This window comes from Mesoplodon mirus (genome assembly GCF_964341445.2).
Source record: "Mesoplodon mirus genome assembly, chromosome: 12".
In the NCBI taxonomy this organism is placed as follows: Eukaryota; Metazoa; Chordata; class Mammalia; order Artiodactyla; family Ziphiidae; genus Mesoplodon; species Mesoplodon mirus.
In genome coordinates, this window is record NC_138988.1 from 62,947,502 (window position 1) to 62,960,148 (window position 12,647).

The 12,647-nt window shown below is 39.2% G+C and overlaps 1 protein-coding gene across 1 annotated transcript in view; it reads right to left on the bottom strand.

Moving 5' to 3' along the window:
* Positions 1 to 3,601: 3,601 nt before the first annotated feature.
* BEND6 (BEN domain containing 6) overlaps positions 3,602 to 12,647 on the bottom strand; it is a 51,623-nt gene continuing 42,577 nt past the window's right edge. The window contains exon 7 of the mRNA XM_082638683.1: positions 3,602 to 4,790. The gene's annotated coding sequence lies outside the window, so the exon portion shown is untranslated. The remainder of the gene's footprint in view (positions 4,791 to 12,647) is intronic.

Below are 12,647 nucleotides of genomic sequence, written 5' to 3' on the forward strand. Positions count from 1 at the left end.
GAAATATAATTGACAAATAAAAATTGTATACATTTAGGTGTGCCACATGATGTTTCGATATTATTATGCATTGTGAAAAGATTACCACAGTCAAACTAATTAAGATATCTGTCACCTCACATAGTTACCATTTTGTGTGTGTGTGTGGTGAGAACACTTAAGATCTACTCTCTTTGCAAATTTCAAGTATACAATACATTATTAACTATAGTCACCATGCTATCTGTTAGGTCTCCAGAACTTACTCATCGTATAACTGGAAGTTTGTACCCTTGGACCAACATCTCCTCATTTCCCCCAGCCCCACAGCCCTTGGTAGCCACCATTCTGCTCTATGTTTCAATGAGTTCATCTTTTTTAGATTCCACACATGAGATCATGTAATATTTATCCTTACGTGTTTGGCTTATTTCAGTTAGCATAATGTCCTCCAGGTTCATCCACATTGCTGTAAATGGTAGGATTTCCTTCTTTTCTAAGGTGGAAGAGTATTCCACTGTGCACGTGTACCATATTGTCTTTATCCAGTCATATGTCAACAGACATTTAGGTTGTTTCCATGTCTTGGTTATCATAATAATGGTGCAATGAACACTGGAGTGCATATATCTCTTTGAGATACAGATTTTATTTCCTTCGCATATATACCCAGAAGATATATGCTAGATCGTATGGTAGTTCTATTTTTAATTTTTTGAGGAATCTCCATTCTATTTTCCATAGTGACTGTACCAATTTACATTCCCACCAACAGTGCACAAGGGTTCCCTTTTCTCCACATACTTGCCAGCCCCTATTATTTCCTGTCTTTTTTATAATAGCCATCTTAACAGGGGTGAGTTGATATCTCACTGTGGTTTTGCTTTGCATTTCCCTGATGATTAATGACATTAATCACCTTTTCATGTAACAGTTGGCCATTTGTATGTCTTCTTTGGAAAAATAAGGTCAGGTCCTTTGCTCATTTTTAGATTATTTGGTTTTTTGCTATTGAGTTGTATGAGTTCCTTATATATTTGGATATTAATCTCTCTTTAAAGAGATTTGGTTTATGGTTTACAAATATTTTCTTCCATTCTGTAGGTTGCCTTTTTGTTTTGTTGATAGTTTCCTTTGCTGTGGCAGAAACTTTTTACTTTGATGCGATTCACTTGTTGATTTTTGCTTTTGTTGCCTGTGCTTTTGGTGTCATATCCAAAAATATCATTGCCAAGACCAATGTCAATGAGCTTTTCCCCTACATTTTCTTCTATTAGTTTTTCAGTTTCAGGATTTACATTTAAGTCTTTAATTTAGTTTGAATTAATTTTTGTGTATACAGTAAGATAAGGGTCCAATTTTATTTTTTTGCATGTGAATATCCAGTTTTCCCAGCACCATATATTGAAGAGACTATTCTTTCCCCATTGTGTGTTCTTGATGCCCATGTCAAAGATTAGTTGTTGATATATGGGTGGTTTTATTTCTAGGCTTTCAATACTGTTCTGTTGGTCTTTGTGTCTGTTTTTATGCCAGTACTATATTGTTTTGATTACTATAGCTTTGTAATATAACTTTAAATCAGGAATTGTGATGTCTTCAGCTTTTGTTCTTCTTTCTCAAGATTTCTTTGGCTATTCAGTGGCTTTTGTGGTTCCATAGGAATTTTAGGATTGTTTATTCTATTTCATGAAAATGCCATTGGGATTTTGATAGAGATTATAATTGAATCTGTAGATCATTTAAGGACACTTTAACAATATCATTCTTACAATCTATGAACAGACCAGTGGGGGTGTCCCATTTGTGGGGGTCTGCATGTGAGGTGTCCCAAGGGGCTGGTGGGCAGGCCTCCTGGTGGAGTCTGTCCGTCAGTAGGATCCTCAGCCCTTTGTTGAGTCTGAGTCCTGGTTGCTGTAATTCCCATCTCTCTTCCCTGCACCCAGCCTCTCCCCTATCTAGCCATTTCAAATACCTCGGGATTCTGGATAGGCAAGAAAGAAGTGGGCCTCTTAGGCAGCGTTCAGCATGGCTTGGGTGGACCAGCTCATTCACTACCTCTCACTTACCCCCATGGGAGAAATTATGGGCCAAGGGGGTTTCTCTTGGTACTAAGCTGTGCCACCTTGGGGGAGTGGTGATGTGGGTAAAGTGAAACTGTTCTTACCATCTTCAGTCCATCTGTTCTTGGATTTTTTTGTTCAGTGGTGTGCTGGAACCTCTCTGCTGGACCCCTGGGCTCCCACAAAGATAGTCTCATCCATGGGTGAAGATGATGGTAGAAAACTCCTATTCTGCCACCTTGCTGACCCGACAGCTGAAATACAATGATTTCTGTAAATTGATCTTGTATCTTGCAACTTTGCTGAACTCATTTTTTAGTTCTTTTTTTTTTTTACACTTTTTTTACTTTTTAGCTCTAATACTTTTTTGGAGATTCCCTTAGATCATCTGCATAGATAAACTTGTTGTCTATGAATAAAGACAGTTTTTCTGCTTCTTTTCCAATCTGAATACCTTTTACTTATTTATTTTTAAAGACTTTGCACATTCCACTGACTCTTTTTTTGGTTGCACCAAGCCTTAGTTCTGGCAGGCAGTCTCCTTAGTTGTGGCTCGCAGGCTCCTTCGTTGTGGCTCATGAGCTCCTTAATTGCGGCTCCTGGGCTCCTTAGTTGTGGCAGCATGTGGGATCTAGTTCCCTGACCAGGGATCAAACCCAGGCCCCCTGCATTGGGAGTGTGGAGTCATCCACTGCACCACCAAGGAAGTCCCCTGAATACCTTTTATTTCTCTCCTTGGTTTATTGAACTAGTTAGAAGCTCCAAAATAATCTTGACTATATGTGGTGAGAATGAACATTCTTGACTTGTTTCTGACTTTAGAGGGAAAGTATTCAGTCTTCCATCATGAAGAATAATGTTAGCTGTAGGTTTTAACTGCTTTGTTAATTTTCAGATTTGGGACTTACTGAGACACGTTGACTTTTTGACCCTGTATTTGACTATGACCAGGGAACAGGAGCACTGATATTTGTTATTGACCCCCAAGATGATTAGCCCTGGCCAGGCTCCACCTCACAGTGACCAGAGCCCACAGAATGAACATGGACATATACTTCCAGTGGATGGTCTATCAGGTGACCACAAAATTGAAACCCAGAGAGCAGACAATGATGTTGCAGATACTGAATTAGAAAAAATTCACCTCAGCTCTTATTTGACAAGCATATATGATCGTTCAACATATGAAGCTTTTTATTTTTATATTTTTAGGTTTTTAAAAATCTTTTTTAAAAGTCTACAAATAATAAATGCTGGAGACGGTGTGGAGAAAAGGGAACCCTCCTACACTGTTGGTGGGGATGTAAATGGGTGCAGCCACTATGGAGAACAGTATGGAGGTTCCTTAAAAAACTAAAAATACAGTTACCATAGGATCCAGCAATTCCACTCCTGGGCATATACCCAGACAAAATTCTAATTTGAAAAGATACAGGCACCCCTGTATTATGTAAAGAAGCCATCAGCCTAGAAAGTGACTTTCTCCCTGGATTTTATACATTAATAAGAAAAAAGCAAATGCTTTTTTTGTTTTCAATGGGATTTATTTATATTTAAGTAAAAGTAGCAAATGTTAACCTAAGTTACTTCCTTAAGAATATTTATTTTGTAGAACCACATTGTTATCAAGCAACATTTATGGAATGTTCCTGGGTCCACAGTACTGGACTTTTTCAACCATCATATTCACCCTCCTTTCCAAGTTTGAACATGGCCTTGTGCACTGAAGAAGCATGGCTTGACATTGTACAGTTGTCACGTGTGACAACCTGATATCAAACAAGAAGCCTGTTGATAAAGAATGTTTTATCTTTTATTCATTTACAAAATGGTATTTGTATATGTGTATGATTACTAAACCCATATGATTTTGTTTTCAATTATTTTCTCTTCTGATACTATGAAAACAAATCAGTTAAAACTAAGCAATGTAGCAGTTTGATGTTTTGTATTACACATGCATATTTAATATACTTTGGGCAATAAAAACTTAGAAGCATGTAAACAAACAAACATGAAAAAAGATTTTTTAAAAAGTTGATGCATTGTTTTAACAATCACGAAAACTTGGGTTTACTTCTTTTTCAGGAGCACAGTGGAATAGTTTAATATGCAAATAAGAAGGTCTTGCTGTTCTCATTTTTTCAGATTCTTATCTTATACAATTTTATGTAACAGAATAATCCTGTAATCTTATTGCCAAAACTCTATTACTTCATTAGATATGATTATCAGATTTTAGGCTGATTTTGCTGCTGTCATGTTTGTGAACATTGATTATTTCACTGTATACTTTTCCAAACATGTGCTTATACTAAAGATCCAAAAGCTAAAATGGAGAGTCATTGGTAATAATAAACATACAGGGATTGATTAGGACAATGATGAATCTTAGGGGTTAAAGTTTTTGTTGCTAGGATAAGAGCTCTGATTGTCCTGTTAGGTTAGCTGTACAAAGGACCACTTTGGGGCGGGAAAGTGCATATTTCCAAGAAACCATATTGCATGCTCACGGGCCTGCTAGAAATTCTCTGGTTTGATGCGTCACTGGTACTGAGGGTGAAATCTACATGCAGCTTCTTCACAAGCTTGTGCTCCATCAGGGCGGCCCAGCAATGTCACAGGTTTCTCCCAGCCTGTCACTGCACCTGTCCCTGTGCTCACTGCCCGGGAGGCTGCAGAGTCTCCAGCAAAATCCAATGTTAGATTTACTACTGAAGGTGCTTTTATTTCAGGTAACTATAATACCTATAAAAAGCAAGTAAAAAAAAAACAAAAACAGCAAATTTATGTTAGAGTTCTTATAGTATTTTTAACAGTTTTTAGGTTATAATAATATGTTATAATAACAGTATGAGTTATTTATCTTTGTGTCAACTACAAATTTTTGCTTAAAAATACAAAATTGTTAATAAGAACAGTTATTATTGAGGTGACTTAGGAATTATTTTATGATCTATTCAGAAGAATTCCAGCATAGCTAACAACTAAAATATTTAACATATATTTTTATCTCACAAGACTTTTAAAAAACTCAAACACACAAAGGAAAATTAATGATCCCCACATACCCATCTTAAAATATTATCAACAATTCTGTTTGTCACTCTTTGGTAACACTTATTTATTGTTTAAGTATCAGGAAATTTCCCAAATCTGCCTTGCTTCTGTCATATATATATCTTCTTTATCCATTCATCTATCAATGGACACTTGGGTTGCTTCCATATATTGGCTATTGTAAATAATGCTGCAATTAACATAAGGGGTGCATATATCCTTTCAAATTAGTGTTTTTGTTCTCTTTGGAAAAATATCCAGAAGTTGAATTGCTGGATTGTATGGTAGTTCTATTTTTAATTATTTGAGGACTCTCCTTAATGTTTTGCATAGTGGTTGCACAAATTTACATTCCTATTGACAGTGTACGATGGCTCCCTTTTCTCCACAATTTGTTATTTGTTGTCTTTTTGATAACAGCTATTCTGGTAGGTGTGAGGTGATTGCTCATTGTGGTTTTGATTTGCGTTTCCCTGATGATCATTGATGTTGAGCATCTTTTCATGCGCCTGTTGGCCATATGTATGTCTTCTTTGGAAAAATGTATGTTCAGGTCCTCTACCCATTTTTTTTAACATCTTTATTGGAGTATAATTGCTTTACAATGGTGTGTTAGTTTCTGCTTTATAACAAAGTGAATCAGCTATACATATACATATATCCCCATATCTCCTCCCTCTTGCATCTTCCTCCCACCCTCCCTATGCCATCCCCTCTAGGTGGTCACAAAACACCAAGCTGATCTCCCTGTGCTATGCAGCTGCTTCCCACTAGCTACCTGTTTTACATTTGGTAGTGTGTATATGTCCATGCCACTCTCTCACTTCATCCCAGCTTCCCCTTCCCCTTCCCGTGTTCTCAGGTCCATTCTCTACATCTGCATCTTTATTCCTGTCCTGCCCCTAGGTTCATCAGAACATTTTTTTTTTTAGATTCCATATATATGTGTTAGCATATGGTATTTGTTTTTCTCTTTCTGACTTACTTTACTCTGTATGACAGACTCTGGGTCCATCCACCTCACTACAAATAACTCAATTTCGTTTCTTTTCATGGCTGAGTAATATTCCATTGTATATATGTGCCACATCTTCTTTATCCATTCATCTGTCAGTGGACACAGGTTGCTTCCATGTCCTGGCTATTGTAAGTAGAGCTGCAATGAACATTGTGGTACATGACTCTTTTTGAATTATGGTTTTCTCAGGGTATAGGCCCAGTAGCTAGATTGCTGGGTCATATGGTAGCTCTATTTTTAGTTTTTTAAGGAACCTCCATACTGTTCCCCATAGTGGCTGTATCAATTTACATTCCCACCAACAGTGGAAGAGGGTTCCCTTTTCCGCACACCCTCTCCAGCATTTATTGTTTGTAGATTTTTTGATGATGGCCATTCTGACTGGTGTGAGGTGATACCTCATCATAGTTTTGATTTGCATTTCTCTAATGATTAGTGATGTTGAGCATTCTTTCATTTGTTTGTTGGCAATCTGTATGTCTTCTTTTGAGAAATGTCTGTTTAGGTCTTCTGCCCATTTTTAGATTGGGTTGTTTGTTTTTTTGACATTGAGCTGCATGAGCTGCTCATAAATTTTAGAGATTAATCCTTTGTCAGTTGCTTCATTTGCAAATATTTTCTCCCATTCTGAGGGTTGTCTTTTCGTCTTGTTTATGGTTTCCTTTGCTGTGCAAAAGCTTTTAAGTTTCACTAGGTCCCATTTATTTAGTTTTGGTTTTTATTTCCATTTCTCTAGGAGGTGGGTCAAAAAGGATCTTGCTGTGATGTATGTCATAGAGTGTTCTGCCTATGTTTTCCTCTAAGAGTTTGATAGTGTCTGGCCTTACATTTAGGTCTTTAATCCATTTTGAGTTTATTTTTGTGTATGGTGTTAGGGAGTGTTCTAATTTCATTTTTTTACATGTAACTGTCCAGTTTTCCCAGCACCACTTATTGAACAGGCTGTCTTTTCTCCATTGTATATTCTTGCCTCCTTTATCAAAAATAAGGTGACCGTATGTGCGTGGGCTGATCTCTGGGCTTGCTATCCTGTTCCATTGATCTATATTTCTGTTTTTGTGCCAGTACCATTACTGTCTTGACTACTGTAGCTTTGCAGTATAGTCTGAAGTCCAGGAGCCTGATTCCTCCAGCTCCGTTTTTCTTTTTCAAGATTGCTTTGGCTGTTCGGGGTCTTTTGTGTTTCCATACAAATTGTGCAATTTTTTGTTCTAGTTCTGTGAAAAATGCCATTGGTAGTTTGATAGGGATTGCACTGAATCTGTAGGTTGCTTTGGGTAGTATGGTCATTTTCACAGTTTTGATTCTTCCAATACAAGAACATGGTATATCTTTCCATCTGTTTGTATCATCTTTAATTTCTTTCATCAGTGTCTTATAGTTTTCTGCATATAGGTCTTTTGTCTCCTTAGGTAGGTTTATTCCTTGGTATTTTATTCTTTTTGTTGCAGTGGTAAATGGGAGTGTTTCCTTGATTTCTCTTTCAGATTTTTCATCATTAATTTATAGGAATGGAAGAGATTTCTGTGCATTAATTTTGTATCTGGCTACTTTACCAAATTCATTGATTAGCTCTAGTAGTTTTCTGGTAGCATCTTTAGGATTCTTTATGTATAGTATCATGCTCTACCCAGTTTTTAATTTGTTGTGTGCTTTTTTACTGTTTGATTGTATGAGTTCTCTGTATATTTTGGATATTAACTCCTTATTGAGTATGTCATTTACAAATATTCTTCTCCCATTCATTAGGCTGCCTTTTTGTTGGTAGTTTCCTTCATTCTTCCTTTTTTTTCTTTTTCTGTTCTTTTCTTTGCTCTTCTTTTGCCTCTCTTCCCATGTGATTTGCTCACTCTCTTTAGAGTTACATTTGGATTCCTTTCTCTTTTTTGTGTGTGTATCTATTATAGATTTTTGCTTTTAGTTACCATGAGGTTTATATATTTTATATATACATGTGATTATTTTAAGTTGATAGTCTCTGAAGTTCAAACACATTCTAACAACCCTGCATTTTTACTTCCTCCCCAGCATGTGTCATGTTTCTGACATCATATTTACATCTTTTTGTTTTGTGTACCCCTTAACTACTTATTGTGGATATAGATGATTTTGTCCTTTAACTTTCCTACTAGCTTTGTAAATGGTGGATATACTACCTTTACTGTATGTTTGCCCTTACCAGTGAGATTTTTTCCTTTTGTAATTTTATATTTCTAGTTGTGGTCTTACTTTTCCACTTAGAGAAGTCCCTTTAACATTTCTTGTAAATGTTAGTGCAGTTTAGTGGCGCTAAACTCTTTTAGATTTTGCTTGTCTGGGAAACTCTTTATCTCTCCTTCAAATCTCAATGAAAGCCTTGCTGAGTGGAGTATTCTTGATTCAGGTTTCTCTTTTCATCACTTTGACTGTATCATGCCACTCCCTTTTGGCCTGCAAAGTTTCTGCTGAAAAGTTGGCTGACAGTGTTATGGAAGTTCCCTTGTGTACAACTAGTTGGTTTTCCCTAGCTGCTTTTAAGATTCTCTCCTCATCTGTAACTTTTGTCATTTCAGTTATAATGTGTCCTGGTGTGGACCTGTTTGGGGTCATCTTGTTTGGGACTTTCTATGCTACCTGGACATGGAAGTCTGTTTCCTTTCCTAGGTTAGGGAAATTTTCAGTTATTATTGCTTCAAAAAAGTTCTCTCCCTCTTTCTCTCTCTCTTCTGCTTCTGGGACCCCAACAATGTGAATGTTAGTATGTTTACTGTTGTCTAAGAAGTCTTTTAAACTGTCCTCATGTCTTTTTATTCCTTTTTTTTTTCTCTTCAGCTTGGGTGATTTCCACCTCTCTGTCTTTCAGTTTGCTGATCTGTTCCCTGAATCATCTAATCTACTGTTGATTCCTTCTAGTGTATTTTTCATTTAAGTTATTTTATTCTTCAGCTCTGTTTGGTTCTTCTTTATATTTTCTAAGTCTTTGTTAAACTTCTCACTGTGTTCATCCATTCTTCTCCCAAGTTTGTTGAGCATCTTTATGATGATTACCTTGAACTCTTTATCAGGTAGATTGCTTATCTCCACTTCACTGAGTTCTTCCTTGGGGGTTTTATCTTGTTTCTTCCTTTGTCACCTCATTTTGCCTAATTCTCTTTGTTATTTGTATGGTATGTAACCTAATGGTAGGTTGGTTACATTTGATGATCTTGGAGAAGTGGCCCTTTGTAGGAGTCTTTCTGTGGGGCCCAGCAGCACACTCCACTCTGGTCACCAGAACTATATGCTATAGGGATGCCCCCATGTGGGCTGAGTGGGCCCTCTGTTGTGTTGGGGCTGACTACTGTGGGTGCCGTGATACACAGGACTGGCCTCTGGTCCAGTTGACTGCCAATCCCTACCTGCTACAGAAGCTACCAGCTGTTGGTGGGTGGGGCCACATCCTGGCACAGCTGGCTGCATGGCCTGGGGAGTCCTGGGGATGGTGCTGGCCCACTCTTGGGTGAGGCAGGGTCCTGGCAATTCTGGCTGCAGGCCCAGGGTGTCCCAGGTCAGCTGGCTGCAAGGCCCAGTGGGTCCTGGGGCTTGTGCCAACCCACTGGTGTGTGGTGCAGGGACCTGGCACGCTGGCTGTGGGGCTTCGGGCTCCCAGTGCTGGTTCTGGCCTGCTAGTGGGTGGGGCCAAGTCCCTGTTCAGCCTGAGGGCGTCCCAGGACTAGGGGTGACTGGCTGGTGGGCAGGTAAGCCCCAGCGCTAATAGGCTAGAGGGAGGACTCCAAAATGGTGCTTACCAGTACCAGTATCCTCATGGTAGAATGAGCTCCCAAAAGTGGCTGCTGCCAGTGTCTATATCTCCAGGGGAGTTCCAGTTGCCTCCTGCCTATCCTGGAGGCTGTCCAAGGTCAGCAAGTGAGTCTGACCCAGGCTTCTTTCAGATTGTTGCCTCTGAGCTCGGACTCGGAGCATCCGCGATTCTGTACATGCCCTTCAAGAACGGAGTCTCTAAGTCCTACAGCCCTCTGGCTCTCCTGAACGCAAGCCCTGCCTTCAGAGCTAGATGTTCTGGGAGCTTACCTTCCTGGTGCAGGACGCTAGGGTTGGGAAGCTTGAAATGGGTCTTGGACCCCTCACTCCTTGGGAAGAACCTCTGCAATTGTGATTATCCTCCTCTTTGTGGGTCACCTACCCGGGGATGTGGGTCTTGACTGTACCACAACTCCGCCACTCTTACCCTTCTTGTTCTGGTTCCTTCATTATATCCTTAGTTGTAGAAGGTCTTTTCTGCTAGTCTTCAGGTTGTTCTCATAGACGGTTGCTCTGTAAACAGTTGTAGTTTTGGTGTGCCCCATAGGACGAGGTGACCTCAGGGTCTTCCTACCCTGCCATCTTGGTGACCAGGAAATCATTTAGATCAGGATTTCTCAACTTTGGCAGAAATGACATTTGAACTGGGTAATTATTTTGTTGTGGGGGCTGTCCTATATGTTGTAGGATGTATAGCAGCATTCCAGGCTCCTGTCCACTAGATGCCAGTAGTATCGCCCAGTTGTGACAACCCAAAATATCTGTGTTTTCAAACCCCCTCTTTCAGGGGCAGGGGACAAAATCCCTCCCACTTTGTTTGAGCACTGCTGTATTAGATCACCTTTAAGTTATGCATATGTAATATTATGGTAGAGATTATGTAAACTGTGGCAGCTTTGGACATTTCAGGAGAAGGCTGTTAGACCACTTAGTGGGATGTTATAGAGGTGATCTTCTAATATTCTGTAATTCTCATAAATAAAATTTTCTTTAGCTCTCGTAAGAAAACAAAAAAATGGAGAAAGTTCAGAAAGATTGGGAACATCAAGCTCTAGGCAGAGTGTGAGCTGCTAGCAAGTTGAGGGCAGTCACAGGAGTGAGAACAAATGATCACAAAGGAGGCAGGATGGGATTTAGCTCTTGCTTTCACAGAAATGAATCTTAGCAGGGAAATGGTTGTCCTTTCAAATGCAAGCAAGTGGCAACTTCAAGCTCAGTCCTGAGTGGAGGGCACAGTCTACCAGGGCCCCTGGTGGGGTTGCTGGGCTTCCTGGATGTATTGGAATTTGTAGAAATCTACATGGTTTCACAGTACCTATTGCCTTGCTTATAGTAATGGGAGGACAGTTGTTTTTCCAAAGAATACTTTTGAGGGCAGGGGGAGGAAGGGTATGGTTTGCCTGAATAAATGTGTTCACTTTAGACTCCTATTAGTTAAATGAGCAAGAAGAGAAAAGTATAGCAGCATTCCACCAGGTGGTGCTATATCTGACTCATTCACCAAGCACGGCTGAATTAGGTTTTCTGTGACCCTGTCTCTCCCAGTGTATTTTCTCAGTCCTTTTGAAATAATGTAGATTGAGCTATACTTCAAATGAAAGATATCTGCTGGTTGAAAAAAAATTTCCATTCTAGTGTAAATCTCTACTTCTGACTCAAAATATATGCATTTATATTCCAAGGATCTATCTTGACAACCAAGCTCAGGCGCAGAAGGTGCTAGCACATATTGTGTTCATAACAAAAGATTTCTCCCTTTTTTTTTTTTTTTGCGGTACGCGGGCCTCTCACTGCTGTGGCCTCTCCTGTTGCAGAGCACAGGCTCTGGACGCGCAGGCTCAGCAGCCATGGCTCACGGGCCCAGCCGCTCCACGGCATGTAGGATCTTCCCAGACCGGGGCACGAACCCTTGTCCCCTGCATCGGCAGGTGGACTCTCAACCACTGTGCCACCAGGGCAGGGAAGACCTCCCTTTTTCCAATTTTAATTAATGCTATCGCCAGGTGATTTGATAACACTGCGACTGGCCAGTACAAGCAAAACTGATATAAATATTTTTAACTTCAATTTCTTCAATACTTTGCTGACTGTTATCAGAGATGAGTTTCATGCCTACCCTCATCAGCCTGGGATATAAAAAAGGCAGAGGTTAGGATATTAAAATGCGTTGCAGAGCTCTGAAATACAATGTGCTCCAGAAGACAGCCCTGTGACCTGGAGGTCTGGTTACATGGCATTTAAACAGGGAACTTGGCCGTGATACACCAGGACAACTGGATAGCCTAACATCAAAACGAGAAGTTCTATATATTCAATATACTGTGATAAGCCATAATGGAAAAGAATATGAAAAAGAATTTTTATATATGTATAATTAAATCACTTTGCTGTATAGTAGAAATTAACACAACATTGTCAATCAACTATACTTCAATTAAAAAAACAAAACAAAACGAGAAGTTCTAAGGGCTCATTTAAGCAATTATCTCTTAACTGGGAAGTTGTGCAATTCACCATGTACTGACATTTTTAATCCCTTGGGGAGAAAAAGGATACAAATATGTTTATCTTTTATAAATCTTCAGGTCAGTCTACCAGTATGTATGAACCAAGAGAAAGAATTTCGCTGCAGCTGTTATAAGTAGGTTTTTGGTTATTTTGTTTTGTTCTTTTAAGGAAGAGAGACTATTATTGACCATCAGCAGAGGTAGCCTTAATTGAATAGTAACATACTAAGGGACCCTCCA